The 15,227-nt window shown below is 48.5% G+C and overlaps 1 protein-coding gene across 2 annotated transcripts in view; it reads right to left on the bottom strand.

The window, feature by feature from the left end:
- Positions 1-15,227, bottom strand: part of APBA2 (amyloid beta precursor protein binding family A member 2) — a 246,621-nt gene that overhangs the window by 189,196 nt on the left and 42,198 nt on the right. For both annotated transcript variants that reach the window (XM_072737070.1, XM_072737071.1), the window contains exon 2: positions 5,859-5,965. The gene's annotated coding sequence lies outside the window, so the exon portion shown is untranslated. The remainder of the gene's footprint in view (positions 1-5,858; positions 5,966-15,227) is intronic.

The raw sequence follows: 15,227 nt of genomic DNA, 5'->3' as shown, positions 1-15,227 counted from the left end.
GCCCCTTTAAGAAGGGTACTAATACCATCATGAGGGCTCTAACCACCTCCCAATGGTCCCATCTCCAGTACCATCACCTTGGGGGGCAGCACTTCAACAAAGGAACTTGCAGGGGGAGAGAAGACACAAAGTAACTCATAGCAGAAATAAAAAAAATACCGAACCCCAGGCAGCCCAACCCCAGGCAGCCCAGGTAGCTCAGCGGTTTAGCGCTGCCTTCAGCCCAGAGCGTGATCCTGGAGACTCAGGATCAAGTCCCACGTCGGGCTCCCTGCCTGGAGCCTGCTTCTCCCTCCACCTGTGTCTCTGCCTCTCTCTCTGTGTGTGTCTCTCATGAATAAATAAATAAAAATCTTTTTAAAAAATCCTTTAAAAAAATACTGATCCCATGGACATTAAAGGGATGATGAAAGAATACTACCAAGAACTCTATGCCCCCAAATCCAATAATTAAGCTAAAATGTACCAATTTCTTAAAAATACACTACCAAGCCCACACAAGGAGAAAAACAAACTGAATATCTGTTGTAAAGAAAATAAATCAGGACGCCTGGGTGGCTCAGTGGTTAAGCATCTCCCTTCAGCTCAGGGTGTGAGCCTGGGGTCCTGGGATCGAGTCCCACATTGGGCTCCCTGTAGGGAGCCTGCTTCTCCCTCTACCTGTATCTCTGCCTCTCTCTCTGTATCTCTCATGAATAAATAAAATCTTTTAAAGAAAAGATATTAAAAGAATGCTTAATAGCCTTCCCAAAAAATCACCAGGTCCAGATGACTTCTCTCATGAATTCTATCAAATGTTTAAGGAAGATAGGATACCAAGTGTCTATAATCTATTTCAGAAATTAAAAAAGGAAGGAATGGGGTGCCTGGGTGGCTCAATCAGTTAGTGTCCAACTCTTGATTTTGGCTCAGGTCACGATCTCAGGGTCATAATATCGAGCCCCACATCAGGCTCCGTGCTCAGTGAGGAGTCTGTTTCAGATTCTCTCCCTCTCCCTCTGTCCCCACCCCCACTTCCACATGCACATGTGTGCATGCTCTGTGTGTCTCTCTCTCAAAAGAAAAAAAAAAGGAAAAGAAAGGAAAGGAACATTTCCTAACTTATTTTATGAAGCCAATATGACCCTAATTCCAAAATCAGATAATTACAAGAAAACTAAGACCAGTATCTCTCATGAACATACACTTAAAAATCCTCAGCAAAATATTAGGAAACAGAATCCAACAACGTATGAAAATTATACGTCACAACGAAATGATGTCTTCCAGGGATGCAATGTTGGTTCAACATAAGAAAAAGCAATTACTGTAAGCCTTCACACACAGACTAAAGAAGAAAAAACATATGATCATATTAATTGATGCAGAAAAAGCATCCGATAAAATCCAACACCAATTCCTGATTTAAAAAAAAAAAAACAAACTACTGGGTGCCAGGGTGATTCAGTGGTTGAGCATCTGCCTTTGGCCCAGGGCATGATCCCAGAGTCCTGGGATCAAGTCCCACACCAGGGTCCCCACAGGGAGCCTGCTTCTCCCTCTGCCTATGTCTCTGCCTCTCTCTCTGTGTTTCTCATGAATTAAGAAAAAAATTTTAAAGACTTTAAAAAATAATAATACATTTTAATTTAATTTAAAAAATTAAAAAAACACTCACCAAATTAGTTATCAAGGAGAATATCCTTAGCTTAACAAAGGGAAATGCAAATCAAAACCACAACAAGATACCATTTCACACTCATATAGTTGACCATAACTTTAAAAAAAGAAAGAAAGAAAGAAAGAAAAGAAAAGAAAAGAAAAGAAAAGAAAAGAAAAGAAAAGAAAAAAAGAACAAATGTTGGTAAGGATGAGCTGCCTGTGGGGTCTGGTCACAGACCTCTCAAATACTGGAACCCTCAAATACTGCTTGTGAGAATGTAAAATAATATAGCAGTTGTGGAAAACAGTTTGGTGGTTCCTCAAAAATTACCACATGATCCAGCAATTCCACTCCTAGGTATATTCACAAAATAACTGGAAACATGTATTCAGACAAATATCTGTATGTACACATTTAAAACAGCATTATTCACAATAGCCAAAAGACTAAAACAACCTAAACGTCCACAGATGGACAAGTGGACAAACGTGATATGGTATATAAATATGCGATGGAATAGTACTCAGTCGTAAAAAGGAATGATGTTCTAATAACTGCTACAACTTGGATGAGCCTCATAAACATTATACCAAATCAAAGGTCCTTTGGGCTATTATAACAAATACCACAGACTGGTTTATAAACAATAGTTATTTCATACAGTTAGGCTGTGACACAGAAGAACACATATTGTATGATTTCTAATTTTGTAGGAAACATTCACTATAAGTAAACTTGTAGTGACTAAAAGCAGAGTGATGGCTGTAGGGGGATGGATGACAAGGAATGGGGAGAGACTGCTTAATGAGCATGCATGTTTCCTTCTGGGATGACAAAAATGTCCCAGAATGCAATAGAAATGATGGATGCATGACACTGGGAAGGTAAAAAATGTTACTAAATTACACACTTTATCGTAAAGACATCTTTAAGATAAAGTATGTAATTTATGGTTAATGGTTAATTAACCATTAATGGTTAACTTCATGTTATGGGAATTTTACCTCAATTTTTTAAAATGCAGATAACATCATACTTAATAGTGAAAACCAGAGGCTTTCCCCCTCAGATTGAGAGGGGGAGAGAGGCAGAAAGAGAGAGAGAGAGAGAGAGAGAGAGAGAGAGAAATAACATCCAAATGCTGTGGGGCACTCAAGATGATGACAAAAAATCATGTATTGGATTTGTCAACACTGGGTGTTGGCGACCTGGACCTCATCTCGGTGGGAGAGAGGGTAGGAAGCCAGCCAGAGCAAGCTGAAGAATTGCCAGGCTGACTTCTGGTTGTTAGGAAACAGGGTCACATTTCTGCATCTTCTCTTTAAAAAATAAAATAAAAAATAAAAAAATAAAAAACTTTATTCATGAGAGACAGAGAGAGAGAGAGAGGCAGAGACATAGGTAGAGGGAGAAGTAGGCTCCATACAGGGAGCCTGATGTGGGACTCCATCCCAGGACCCCGGGATCACACCCTGGGCTGAAGGCAGGTGAGCCACCCAAGGATCCCCTCTGCATCTCCTCTTGAAATTGTTCAAAAACAAAAAAAGAGGAAACACAAATAAACATTATACCTGTTAATTAGAAAACTGAATTTTCTCACATCTAAGGGATATTTGTTACTATCTCCTGATCTAGTCTACCCTGACTGATACATATTTTATAAGGATTTAAATCAAAATTATGAAATAACTATACTGGTTAAATAGAGCAGCCCTACAGAATGAAAACTCTGAGTTAAAATCATATTTACCACAATAGGAAGTCCAGAAATAACAGCACATACATAACCTTTACAAATATGGCAATAAATCCCAGAAGAAACACCTAAAAGCTGGTAGTGGTGGTCTATGGGGAGCAGGAGAGGGCAAGAGTTACACAAGGTCAGTAAGGTGGTAGCCAAGAGTCTGCCATTTTTCTCATAAAACTTATAGAACTTTTGACTTCTTAAAAATATGTCTTTTTTTGAGGTTTTATTTATTTATTCATGAAAGACACAGACAGAGGCAGAGACACAAGCAGAGGGAGAAGCAGGCTCCATGCAGGGAGCCTAATGAGGGACTCGATCCTGGGACCCCAGGACCACGACCTGAGCCCAAGGTAGATGCTCAACCACTGAGCCACCCAGGTGCCCCAAAATATGTATATAACTTATATTGATAAAATAAAAATAGTACTTGAAAAAGTGAACCTCTCTCTCTCTCTCTCTGTGTGTGTGTGTGTGTGTGTGTGTGACTATCATAAATAAATAAAAATTAAAAAAAAAACAGTGGGATCCCTGGGTGGCGCAGCGGTTTAGCGCCTGCCTTTGGCCCAGGGCACGATCCTGGAGACCCGGAATCGAGTCCCAGTCGGGCTCCCGGTGCATGGAGCCTGCTTCTCCCTCTGCCTGTGTCTCTGCCTCTCTCTCTCTCTGTGTGACTATCATAAATAAATAAAAATTAAAAAGAAAAAAGAAAAAGTGAACCAAAGGCTGTGAAGGGGGCTGAGGGCAGCGGTATATGTCATGTCACAGCCAGAAAGGACCTGGCCAAGAATGCTATGTAAGCACACCTGTGCAGAGGGCTGGGTCCTAGCTGCCTCAGTTTCTCCAGCACCCAGGACAGAACCTGGCACGTGATGGAGGTGTGGCTGAGGCTCTGGAGCAGCACCAGTGGTTTTAAACCCCAGCTTTGCCACTTCCCAGCTCTGTGCGTGTAAGAACTTCATTCAGGGAGTCGATCTGTGCCACTCCCCCAGCACGGTGCCACATCCAGGTATGTGCAGAATAAATGGTTCTCTTTGGGCTTTTAAGTTTTCAACAAGTACTTGAAGAAGCTGCAGCACTGCAGGGTTGACAGGAGGAGGGAGACAGAATGGGGTGGGTCACGATGTTTCCTGAAAGACAGTATAAAGTGGGGTTGGCATCGAGCAGCTCAGTGGGAACAGGGTCTGGATGAGTGACCATCAGGTGGAGAAGTTAGTCAGAGCAACGCTTCTGCGGGAGGGCAGTGCGGGAGCCAACAGGGGTTTTGGAGGATGCTATATAAGAACAGGGAGCTGGAAGGCCTGGCAGGCTGGCTACTGAGGGACTGGACGTGGGCAGGGAGCTCAGCCATGGCCTTCCCTCAGGTATCCACTAGGGAAAGGGCTTGTGTGGGATGATTACAAGGCTGTTGACGATGCCCCCACTCCTTGGCAAGAGTGCTGGGCTGCTCCACTGACCAGACCCCACAGGCAGCTGGGAGACAGGTCCTGCCCTGGAAGGGGACTTACTACAGGTTGAATTATGGCCTAAGATAAGGTCATCGGCAGCGGCCCTCATCCAATAGGACCAGTGTCCTTGTCAAAAAGGGAAATTTGGATTCAGAGACAAAGACACAGGATCAGGGCCTGGAACAGAGCCCCTCACGGTCACCAGGAGGAGCCCATCCTGCCGCCACCTTGACTTTGGACTCCGGCCTCCAGACTGTGAGAGAATAAGCCTCTGGTGTGTACATCCCGCCCACCCCCTCCGCAACCCTGGCTGTGGTACTTTGCCACAGCAGCCCTGGTGATTCTCCCTAGTGGGTGACATGGCAGAGGTGACACACCCTCAGACGCAGATTCACATGATACCTCAGTCACAGCCCATCCACTAGAGGGAAGGATGGGAAGGAGGACTTTCCTCAGTGGTCCCCAAGCCTTGGGCTGCGCTGCCCTACCTGCTGACCCAGGGAGGGTCCGGCCCATAAGAGCAGCATCTCAGGCCAGCCAGCTGGGTCAGAACAAAGGCCTGGAGTGCAGAACAATTTAGTAATTATTATTGATAGGTCTGAAGGGGAGATCCTGCCCACATCCTGCCAGCGCTGACCGCTGGACCCCCAGAGAGAGCCACTCACCTGGATGCCCCCCACCCACCCGCACCCTGACAGGAAGGGGAGCTACCTGGGGAGACAATACAGAGCCACTGAAAACACCAGGGCAGCAGAAAGGCACCTGGTGGGCCTGACAGGGAAGTGGACAGGAACCCAGCAAACAGTCTGTGTGGCCACCTGTCCCCTAGTGGTGTCCTGCCCTCCTTGCCATCTTTCTCCACAAAATGAAGGTAAATTTGAAAAAAAAAGTAAAAGGAAAACAATGAAAACCATTTAGTGTGCTGCACTGGAGCTTTAGTGAGAGAGACATGTTGTCTCAGCTCCCACACGGCACATGAGCTGAGGTGCCCACACAAATAGTGACAACCACAGGTCCTACTCACTCGGAGTCGCCAGGCCCCACGGGACTCTTGGCCATCCGCAGGATTGTCGTGGCCTCAGAGGTGGGTGCACCCACACGGACTCCAGCAATGCTTGAGGCTCCCAGAGACTGAAACAAGAGAGACACAAACAGGGCGTCAAGGGGCTGCAGGCAGGCCTCTCATTTAGGAACACATGGGTATTCTAGATCAGTGACAGAACAATCATTAAAAAGAAAAAAAAAAAAAAAGAGGCTAACAGCTCTCTGCACCAAAATGTTAAAAGCGGCTCACACTGTGGGATCAGAACTCTGGGGGTCTGCAGAGCAGCCCAACATTCTCAGAATCAAAGAGTTGCAAGTAGATCATGAGTCTCTCCGAGTTTTCAAGTGATCCCTCCTATTCATTCCCCAAGGTCAGCAAGCACAGAGACTAGCAATTCGAGGCCACCAGCCACCAGGCCCCAGCTGAAGAGAGCCGGGAATGTAATTTTCTCTGATCCTTTTGGAAGGAAGATACGGGAAAGCCGGTGGCATTCACATTTGCAGGTTTCACTTACTCTCATCCGAAAAGAAGGACGTTTTTTAAGGTTCTGTTCCCAATTTGTTTTCGAAAACGCAAAATGCAACACAAGATACAGAGCTTGGTGTCATCTGCGTCATTCATCTTAATGTCATGTGTGACATACGTTGAGGGCAATTCTACAAAATAGACTAAACTGAGCCTTTTCAAAGAAAGGGCAACCATACACACATGTGGGTGCACAGTGCAAGCCATCCCCTGTGCAAGTGATGTCATTTCCTCCCTGACACATGGGGACCTAGGGTTCAACCGGCGGCCTGCACAGCAGTGTCACCCGGGATCTTTGTGCGGAGCTGGACTACAGAGAGACATCTTGGCTTACACCCTAACTCTGCCCCTTACAGCCTGGGAGGACTAAGGAACCTACCCATGCTTCAGTTTCCCTACTTCAGAGGAGGATGGGAGCACTGAGATAGTGGGTGTCAGGCCCCATCCCCACCTTGGTCAAATGGAGGCACTGACCACCCCCCCCACCACACCATGACTTAGAAGGTTCCTCGAGTTTAATGTCAATGGCTCCTGCCCTGCTCCCCGTCCACAAAACAGGCCACCCAGCTGAAGGCCTCCTAAATCCAAACATGGGCCCTATGCCCCCTACCATGGGCCCACTCTGATACTGATGGACAAGTGCATCACTGTCTGTGCAGATAACATGAAGGCCAAACCACACCTGTGCCTGCCCCCACTTACAGCCAAGGACGCCAATGGGGGGCACAGACGCATGATATTACATGACACAGTCACCAACTCTGGACCACGGTACGCAAAGCAGCAGAGCACCCAGGCCTGAGCTCTACCCATTGCTTCAGTCTCCCCGCAATCACACCCCAAGCCCCTCATGCCTCACCCCTTTCATGCCAGTGTTCGAATCATTCCCTTTTTTGTTCCTCCAGAAACATACTGACGAACTCCTATTCATCCTTCAAAACCCAACCGGAAAACACATGCCTGAGCTTCAGTGTCTTCTCAGCCTGTCCTGTTTCTGCCATTTTAATTACCAACCGTATCTCCTGCTCCCTCTGGGAGCCCACCTGGCCTCTGGAAGGCAGCATCCCACAGACTACAGATGCCACCACAGCCAGTAAACCAAGAACACGGGCTTCAAACAGAGCCTTAAAGAAAGAGGGTAAACACAGACTGGGAGAGAACTCTGAATGGGAGCACTGAGTTGGGGTCATAGACGCCAGCCACAGCAGAAGGGAAGTAATGAAATGTACTACTAAAACTATGCTGAGCCCCGAATGCCAGGCTCCAAGGCAACTGTGACCTCACAGGCAAACAGGGCCACCATAAGTTTCTGACTGTGGACAGGGGTTACCATATGGGTTTGGTGCAGGACAGCCCAGGAGGGGCAGGGCTCATCCAGAAGCCCCCAGAAGGAATGTAGAGGTCGTCAAAGGGGTCCAACTTGCTAAGCCCCTTGGGGAGAAGAAAGAGGCACCGGCACTCACTGAGCCCCCCAAAGGGTACATTGATGAAGCTATTCAGAAGAGGATGCATAGCAAAGCTCCTCCCTAACTCCTCCCCACTCCCCATGACCCCTGGCTCTGCATTCAGTATGGAAAGCCTCCTGCCAGTCCCCAAAGCTGCATAATCACTCTGCAACACTGCTTTGAACCAATCTGCCCATTAACTGCTACGGGCCACAGGCTGCCACATACAGCGCATCCTTGGGGCTAAAAACACAGCCAGTTTCTCGGCAACACACCTCCCCCAGGGGCCTTCCACAGGGGCAGAGGTGTGGCTGCCAGGGAACCAGGCACCCTCCATTCAAAAGTCAACCTACCATGTGTCAGGCTCGGATCCTCAGCTCTCTATCTGCTGCCATAGCCCTCTCTGGCAGGAAGCAGGTGACACTGTCTCTCCCCACACCCGTTCCCTGCCCTCAGCCACTCACAAGGCTCACCCAGAAAAGGTTCACAAGGAAATGGTAAACACTCTAGCAGTCCATAAATCCCCACAGTCATGAACTGACCAGGAATAACACATAGCTCCCAGCAACTGCCCACCACCACTCATTGCCAACCCCAGAAAGAATGTGGGGAGGCATGGGGGTAGGCACTGGCATGCTAGGCCAATGCTGGTATATGGCCTGGTCCTGATAACTAGCCACCTTGTCCACCTCACAACAAATGGTGAGTGGCAGGAAGACATGACCTAGGGCTGGGCTGGCACAGGGACACTGCCAGAGGACAGCCTGGCCTGTTGAGGGGGCATGGTGACATGGTGCTGGCAATGTCACACCCACCTCCACCAGGTCCGCATGGACACTGGGCCCCTGCACAGCAGAAATATGGCCACGTTCTAGAAGGCAGAGCTCACAGGGTCAGGCCTGTCCCCAGGGTCAGAGGCAGCCCCAACTTTTGTAACCTGCTGGCATCTCTTCTTGCCTGAGGCCCTCTGTGTGCTGTGACTGCACTGTCTGGCCCTGCGCTGCCCCCTGCTCACACTCCCACAGGCCAGCACACATACAGCCCTATCTTCTCCAGTCAGGGGAAGATCCCACCACGTCCGCTCCGCCAGGCTCAACCCAAGTGAGCTCCAAGTGTGATAGAGGCCTTTCTCTACCTGGTCCCTAAAGTATCTTAGACAAAAAACATCCAGATGGCTACAGGTACATGAAATGCTCAACAGCCCTCATCATCAGGGAAACATAGCTCAGAACCACAATGAGGTATCACCTCACACCTGTCAAAAGGGCTAGAATCCAAAATATAAGAAATAACAAGTGTTGGCGAGGATGTGGAAGAAAGAGAACCCTTGTGTACTGCTGGTGGGAAGTACAGTGGTGCAGCCACTGTGGAAAACAGGGAGTTCTTCAAAAAATTAAAAATAGAACTACCATTCAATCCGGCAATTCCACTTCTGGGTATTTATCTGACAAAAATGGAAACACGAACTCCAAAAGATATCTGCACTCCCCTGTCATTGTAGCATTATTTACAATAGCCAAGATATGGAGACCACCCAAGTGCCCACTGACAGATGAATGGATAAAGAAAATTTGGTAAAAAAAAAAAAAAAGAAAGAAAAAACCACATATTTATACACAGTAGAATATTATTCAGCTATAAAAAAAAAGAAATCCTGCCATTTATAACAACATGGGTAGACTCTAATGGCATGTTAGGTGAAATAAATCAAACAGAGAAAGACAAAAACCATATGATCTTACTTATACATGGAATCTAAGAAAAACAAAAAAAAGCAAACAAAAACCCTGAGCTCACAGATAGAGAACAGATTGGAAGAGAACAGAATGCCAGAGGTGGGGGGTGCAGGAGTGGGTGAAATGCATGAAGTAGATCAAAAGGTACAAATCCCCTTTTATAAAATAAGTCCTGGGGATGGAATAAACAGGATGGTGACCACAGTTAATAACACTGTATTGCATATTTGAAAGTTGCTAAAAGAGTAGATCTTAAAAGCTCTCATCATAAGAAAAATTTTCTGGGGCACCTGGGTGGCTCAGCAGTAGAGAATCTGCCTTCAGCCCAGGGCATGATCCTGGAAACCCAGGATCAAGTCCTGTATCAGGCTCCCTGCATGAAGCCTGCTTCTCCCTCTGCCCCTGCCTCTTGTGTCTCTGCCTCTCTCTGTATGTCTCTCATGAATAAGTAAATAAAATCTTTCAAAAAAAAAAAAAGAATTTTCTAATTACATGGGGTGATGGCTGGTAATTTCACTTAATGTGGTGATCATTTTGCAACAGACACAAATGTCAAATCATTGTTCTGTACACCCAAAACTAATATAATATGTTAATTGTACCTCAGCTTAAAAAAGGAAAAGAATCTGAGAAGGCAAAAAGGTAAAACCTAGGTTTGAGAAGACAGAAATGAGAACGTACAGACCAGTGGCTGCCCCCAAACAAGTAGGCCAGAAGGTCCTGCCTTGAGGCTTCACCCCACAGACACAGTCCAGCCTCTGGGGCAGCCATATCCTCTCAGCATTCAAGAAAATGGCACATGGCCCTGGTAGGTCTCCTGGAACAGCAAAGTCAGTGTCCAAAAAACCCTTCATATTTCCTCTACCTCCAAGGGCCAGAGAATCAGGAACTGCTCTAAGTGTCTGCCTAGGAAGCCAAGCATTGATCTCCTGATCCATGGAACATGGGGAACTTGCTCTAATCATCCCCCAAAGCATTCCCATCTCAATGGATGGCTATTTCCTTCAGGATGCTCAGGCCAAAGCCTCAGAGCCATCCTGGGCCCTTCTCCTTCCCCCATCCTCATACTCATCAGAAAATCATGCTGGCTCCACCTGTGAAGTTAACACAGACTTTAGCACTGGTCTCCCATGACCACTGATGCCTGGGCTGAGATTCCATCCCCTGTATGACCACAGTGGCTCCTAACAGCTCATTACCTCTATGTTGGCCCCTTCCAATCTAGTCTTGGTGCACCAGCCCAAATGATCCTTCCCAATGGTATCCTCACCACAGTCTCTGAGGCCCTACACAATCTGGCATGCATCTCTCCCACCACCACTCAGAACCCCTCCCTCTATACCTTTCCCCTCCCTCCCTCAGCACCAGCCCCCTGGCCACCTTGCTCTTCCTCAAACATACCAGACAGATGTCACCCCAGGCCCTTTGCACAGGCCATTCCCCTAGCCGTCCACATAGCACCCTCCTTCCCCTCCTCCATGCTGCTGCTCATACATCATCCTCCCTGACCACTCTACTTAAAAGCATAATACCACCCACTTGGCCCTTCTTGGCCTCCTCCCCTGCTTTATGCTTCTCCATAGCAATTACCACCACATAATGTGTGAAATATTTCTTTTATTTACCTGGTTATCTCCTGCGTTCCCTCACAGGAAAGCAAGGTCTATAAGAACAGAGATTATCAATCAATATTCAACAAAAATGTGTGGAATGAATGAATGAGTCATCCTCCACCTGGAAGGAAAGCAGGACATGTGCATGACAGAGCCAGCACCAGCAGCCCAGGAAGCTGAGGGTGACACAGCGCTGCTCTCCACCTCACACAACAATGATGATGAGACTCCAGCATTTCCAAGCTGCCCAGAAGGAAGAAGAGGAAGCCTTTCTCAAGTCTAAATTTGTGTCTCCTCCGATTAAGCCCCCAAAGAGTGCTACTGAGAGCCCAGAGCTGGAAGCACCAGGTCCAGCCTCTCCTCCTGTGGGTGAGAAGCCAAGCTCAGAGGGCCACACAGACCCTCCACACCACATCCCAGGCCTTGCCATAGTCTGCAGCCTTGACCACACCCCCAATAGCAGCGGGTACAGGGTGTGGACCCAAGGCTGGCCACAAGCATCCCCAGAGGCAATTGTGCAGTGGTCAGGAGCCCATCTGGAGCCAGACTGCCTGGGCTTGCTTCCTGAGAACCCCAGCAAACTACTTAAGTCCCCTGGCTTCTCCCGTCCTGCCCAGAACACAGAGTGGGGTGGGGCTCAGAAATCTCCACAGGCTTCTGGGAGGAGGAGGAACACCAGTATGTACCCAGCTGCCTAGAGCGGGGCCAGCCAGGGATGAGTAAGCACTGTGACACCTCTAAAGCAACACTTACAGCTCCCTGATGGAACCCAAGATAAACCCAGTCAAAGACAGGCCCCTCTTTTTCCTGCTTTTCCCAGGAATGGCAAGGTGCATTGAGAAATGAGCACCAGCCTGTGCCCTCATGGTCCAATCCTCTGCAGAGCCGGGCCTCTCAGGGCACAGATGAGGAAACAAGTCTTGAGGGAAGGAGCCCACCCCGGCTGACGGCTGATGGGTAGAGGGGCACTCCCTAGCTTTGGGTGACCATGGTTGGCCCTGGCTTGAGGCAAAGTCTAGGATGGTCACTTCTGAAAGACCAGATGTAGAGGCGTGGCATGTGGCTGTGCTCTCAAGTGGAGTCTGTGACCAGACAAAGGCAAAAGGGGACCCACCTCCTTCACAAAAACTCAAACCCACAGGCATACCCACCTCGATGGCCCCACCCCTTTTACATGGTCCTGGGAATTGAGGTGTGTTCCAAGAACCTCTGTCCCTGGGAAGGTGCTCTGGTCTGGTGTGTGTGACAGAGGCCACATTAAGTGCTTCTGCAGGCTCTGGAGGCAGCAGAGCCACCTGGTCAAGTGTCTGGATTAAAAATATCAGGATCAACTGTGAAAGGCAGCAAAATGGTGACCACAAGGCTCCATGTGCCTCAGAGAGTGGTCCTGGGGCGGGGGGAGCAGAGGGGAAGCAACACCCAGGCCCCATCAGAGTGAGCAGAGGAGCACACAATGGTTTAGGGCAGAGAGATCTGCACAAATCCAACCCAGTGGCCCAGGGTAGACAGTCCTTGTCCTACAAACTAGAGCCTGGAAGGCCCTCCCTCCAGGAATGACTCCAGGCTCCTCCACCCAGCAGGAGGGAAGGCTGACCCTGGGGAGTTAGCACAACAGCCTGAGGGAATTCTATTGTTATCCTGCCCTCCCAGCCCAGCAGACAAACTCAGGAAGGGCAGGTTATTTGCTCAGGGAGGGAGAGCAGAGTCCCAGCAGAAGCCAAGGCCCAAGCCCTGGGGGGAGCACATTCGGAAACCCTCCCTATTCTCCTGCCCACTGTCTTGCTCTCTGAACACTGGACATGTGTAGCATTCAATGCAGGATGTGATGATGAGACCACATTTAAGCACTTTAAGGTATATTTTTGTACTTTGCCAACTTCTAAGAGTGTTACCATTTTGCTTTATGCCAAAAGGACATTGCTCTTCAGCTACCACAAAAATTTCCTCCATATGATCGAGCAGGGGGTATGATGATGGAAACGCCACTAATTATGTAAAAATGCTCCAAATGGACTAAAATTTTTGCATGCTATGTGAAGTATTCTTAATTTGATGGATACAAATTTAGGGGAAATTCAGGAGGAATCTGGCATCTGACAAGGTCCTCAGACAAGAGAATACAAGAAATAGGTACGAAACCCCCAATATGCTCCCTTGTCTTCTGGCAGGGTCACCATGCCCACACAGGAAGCAGAGGCCCCTAAACCCCACCCCAGGCCTATAATAATCTCAGTAGCTTACAGCTATGGCTGGGTGGCTATCCTTCAATGTGCCAGACACCTAGTACAGGACCACGGACTGGGATCCATCTAAGCTGACTGCTCCCTAGAATGTAACTCTTTCTGAGCTCAATGGAAGTCCACACTCACTGCCCACTTTTCAGTACCTCCAATGCATGTCTGACGGGCACCTCAAGCTCAGCGTGTCCAAGCAGTGCCAAGTTCTCCCTGCAAAAGATCCAGCTCCAGAAGGAGGGGCAAGATGGCGGAAGAGTAGGGTCCCCAAGTCACCTGCCCCACCAAATTACCTAGATAACCTTCAAATCATCCTGAAAATCTACAAATTCGGCCTGAGATTTAAAGAGAGAACAGCTGGAATGCAACAGTGAGAAGAGTTCAGGCTTCTATCAAGGTAGGAAGTCGGGGGAAAAGAAATAAAGAAACAAAAGGCATCCAAGGGGGAGGGGCTCTGCGAGGAGCTGGGCTGAGGCTGGGGCAAGTGTCCCCAGGACAGGAGAGCCCCGACCCGGAGAAGCAGGAGCTGCACCAACCATCCCGGGCGGAAAGGGGCTCGCAGGGAGTTAGAGCAGGACCCAGGAGGGCGGGGATGCCCTCAGGCTCCCAGGGGCAAAAAAAGACTCCTGCACCCCAGGGAGAGTGCACCGAGCTCCCTAAGGGCTGCAGCGCGCACGGCGGGACTGGGAGCAGCTGGGGGAGGGGGGGGCTCGGGCAGCGGCTCTGCGGAGGGGGCTGCGTGGCCGGGAGCGCGAATCCAACAGCGCAGGCCCGAGAGCACTGGGCACCGGGACACAGCCCAGGATCCAGCCTCCCCCTGGGACAGGCAGAGGCCAGGAGGGCCCAGGACAGCAAGGACGCTCCTGCCCCGAGCTGAGATCAGCGGCCCGCCCCGGAGCCTCGAGGCCCTGCAGACCAAGAGCTCTGTAGTTACTGTGGGAGCTGACTCCAGGGCTCCAGAGCTGGTCGCTGCCACTGTGGTTGTTCCTCCTGGGGCATCACGGGGTAAACAACCCCCACTGAGCCCTGCACCAGGCAGGGGGCAGAGCACCTCCCCCAAGTGCTAACACCTGAAAATCAGCACAAGAGGCCCCTCCCCCAGAAGACCAGCTAGACGGACAAGTTCCAGGGGAAGTCAAGGGACTTAAAGTACACAGAATCAGAAGAAGTCCTCTCTCCCACAGAGTTACAAAATTTGGATTACAATTCAATGTCATACACTTGACGGGATGAGCACTGGGTGTTTTTCTGTATGTTGGTAAATTGAACACCAATAAAAATTAATTAAAAAAAAAAACAATTCAATGTCATAAAGCCAATTCAGAAGCACTATTATAAAGCTACTGGTGGCTCTAGCATAAAGGGCTCAAGAGACTTCATGACTGCAGAATTTAGATCTAATCAGGCAGAAATTAAAAATCAATTGAATGAGATGCAATCCAAACTAGAAGTCCTAACAACGAGGGTTAACGAGGTGGAAGAACGAGTGAGTGACATAGAAGACAAGTTGATGGCATAGAGGGAAACTGAGGAAAAAAGAGACAAACAATTAAAAGACCATGAAGATAGATTAAGGGAAATAAACGACAGCCTGAGGAAGAAAAACCTACGTTTAATTGGGGTTCCCGAGGGCGCCGAAAGGGACAGAGGGCCAGAATATGTATTTGAACAATTCATAGCTGAAAATTTTCCTAATCTGGGAAGGGAAACAAGCATTCAGATCCAGGAGAGAGAGATCCCCCCCTAAAATCAATAAAAACCGTTCAACACCTCGACATTTAATAGTTAAGCTTGC

This window comes from Vulpes vulpes, chromosome 14 (assembly GCF_048418805.1).
Source record: "Vulpes vulpes isolate BD-2025 chromosome 14, VulVul3, whole genome shotgun sequence".
Lineage (NCBI taxonomy): Eukaryota > Metazoa > Chordata > Mammalia > Carnivora > Canidae > Vulpes > Vulpes vulpes.
The sequence above is the reverse complement of the archived record's forward strand: the minus strand, read 5'-3'. Positions and strand labels throughout refer to the sequence as shown.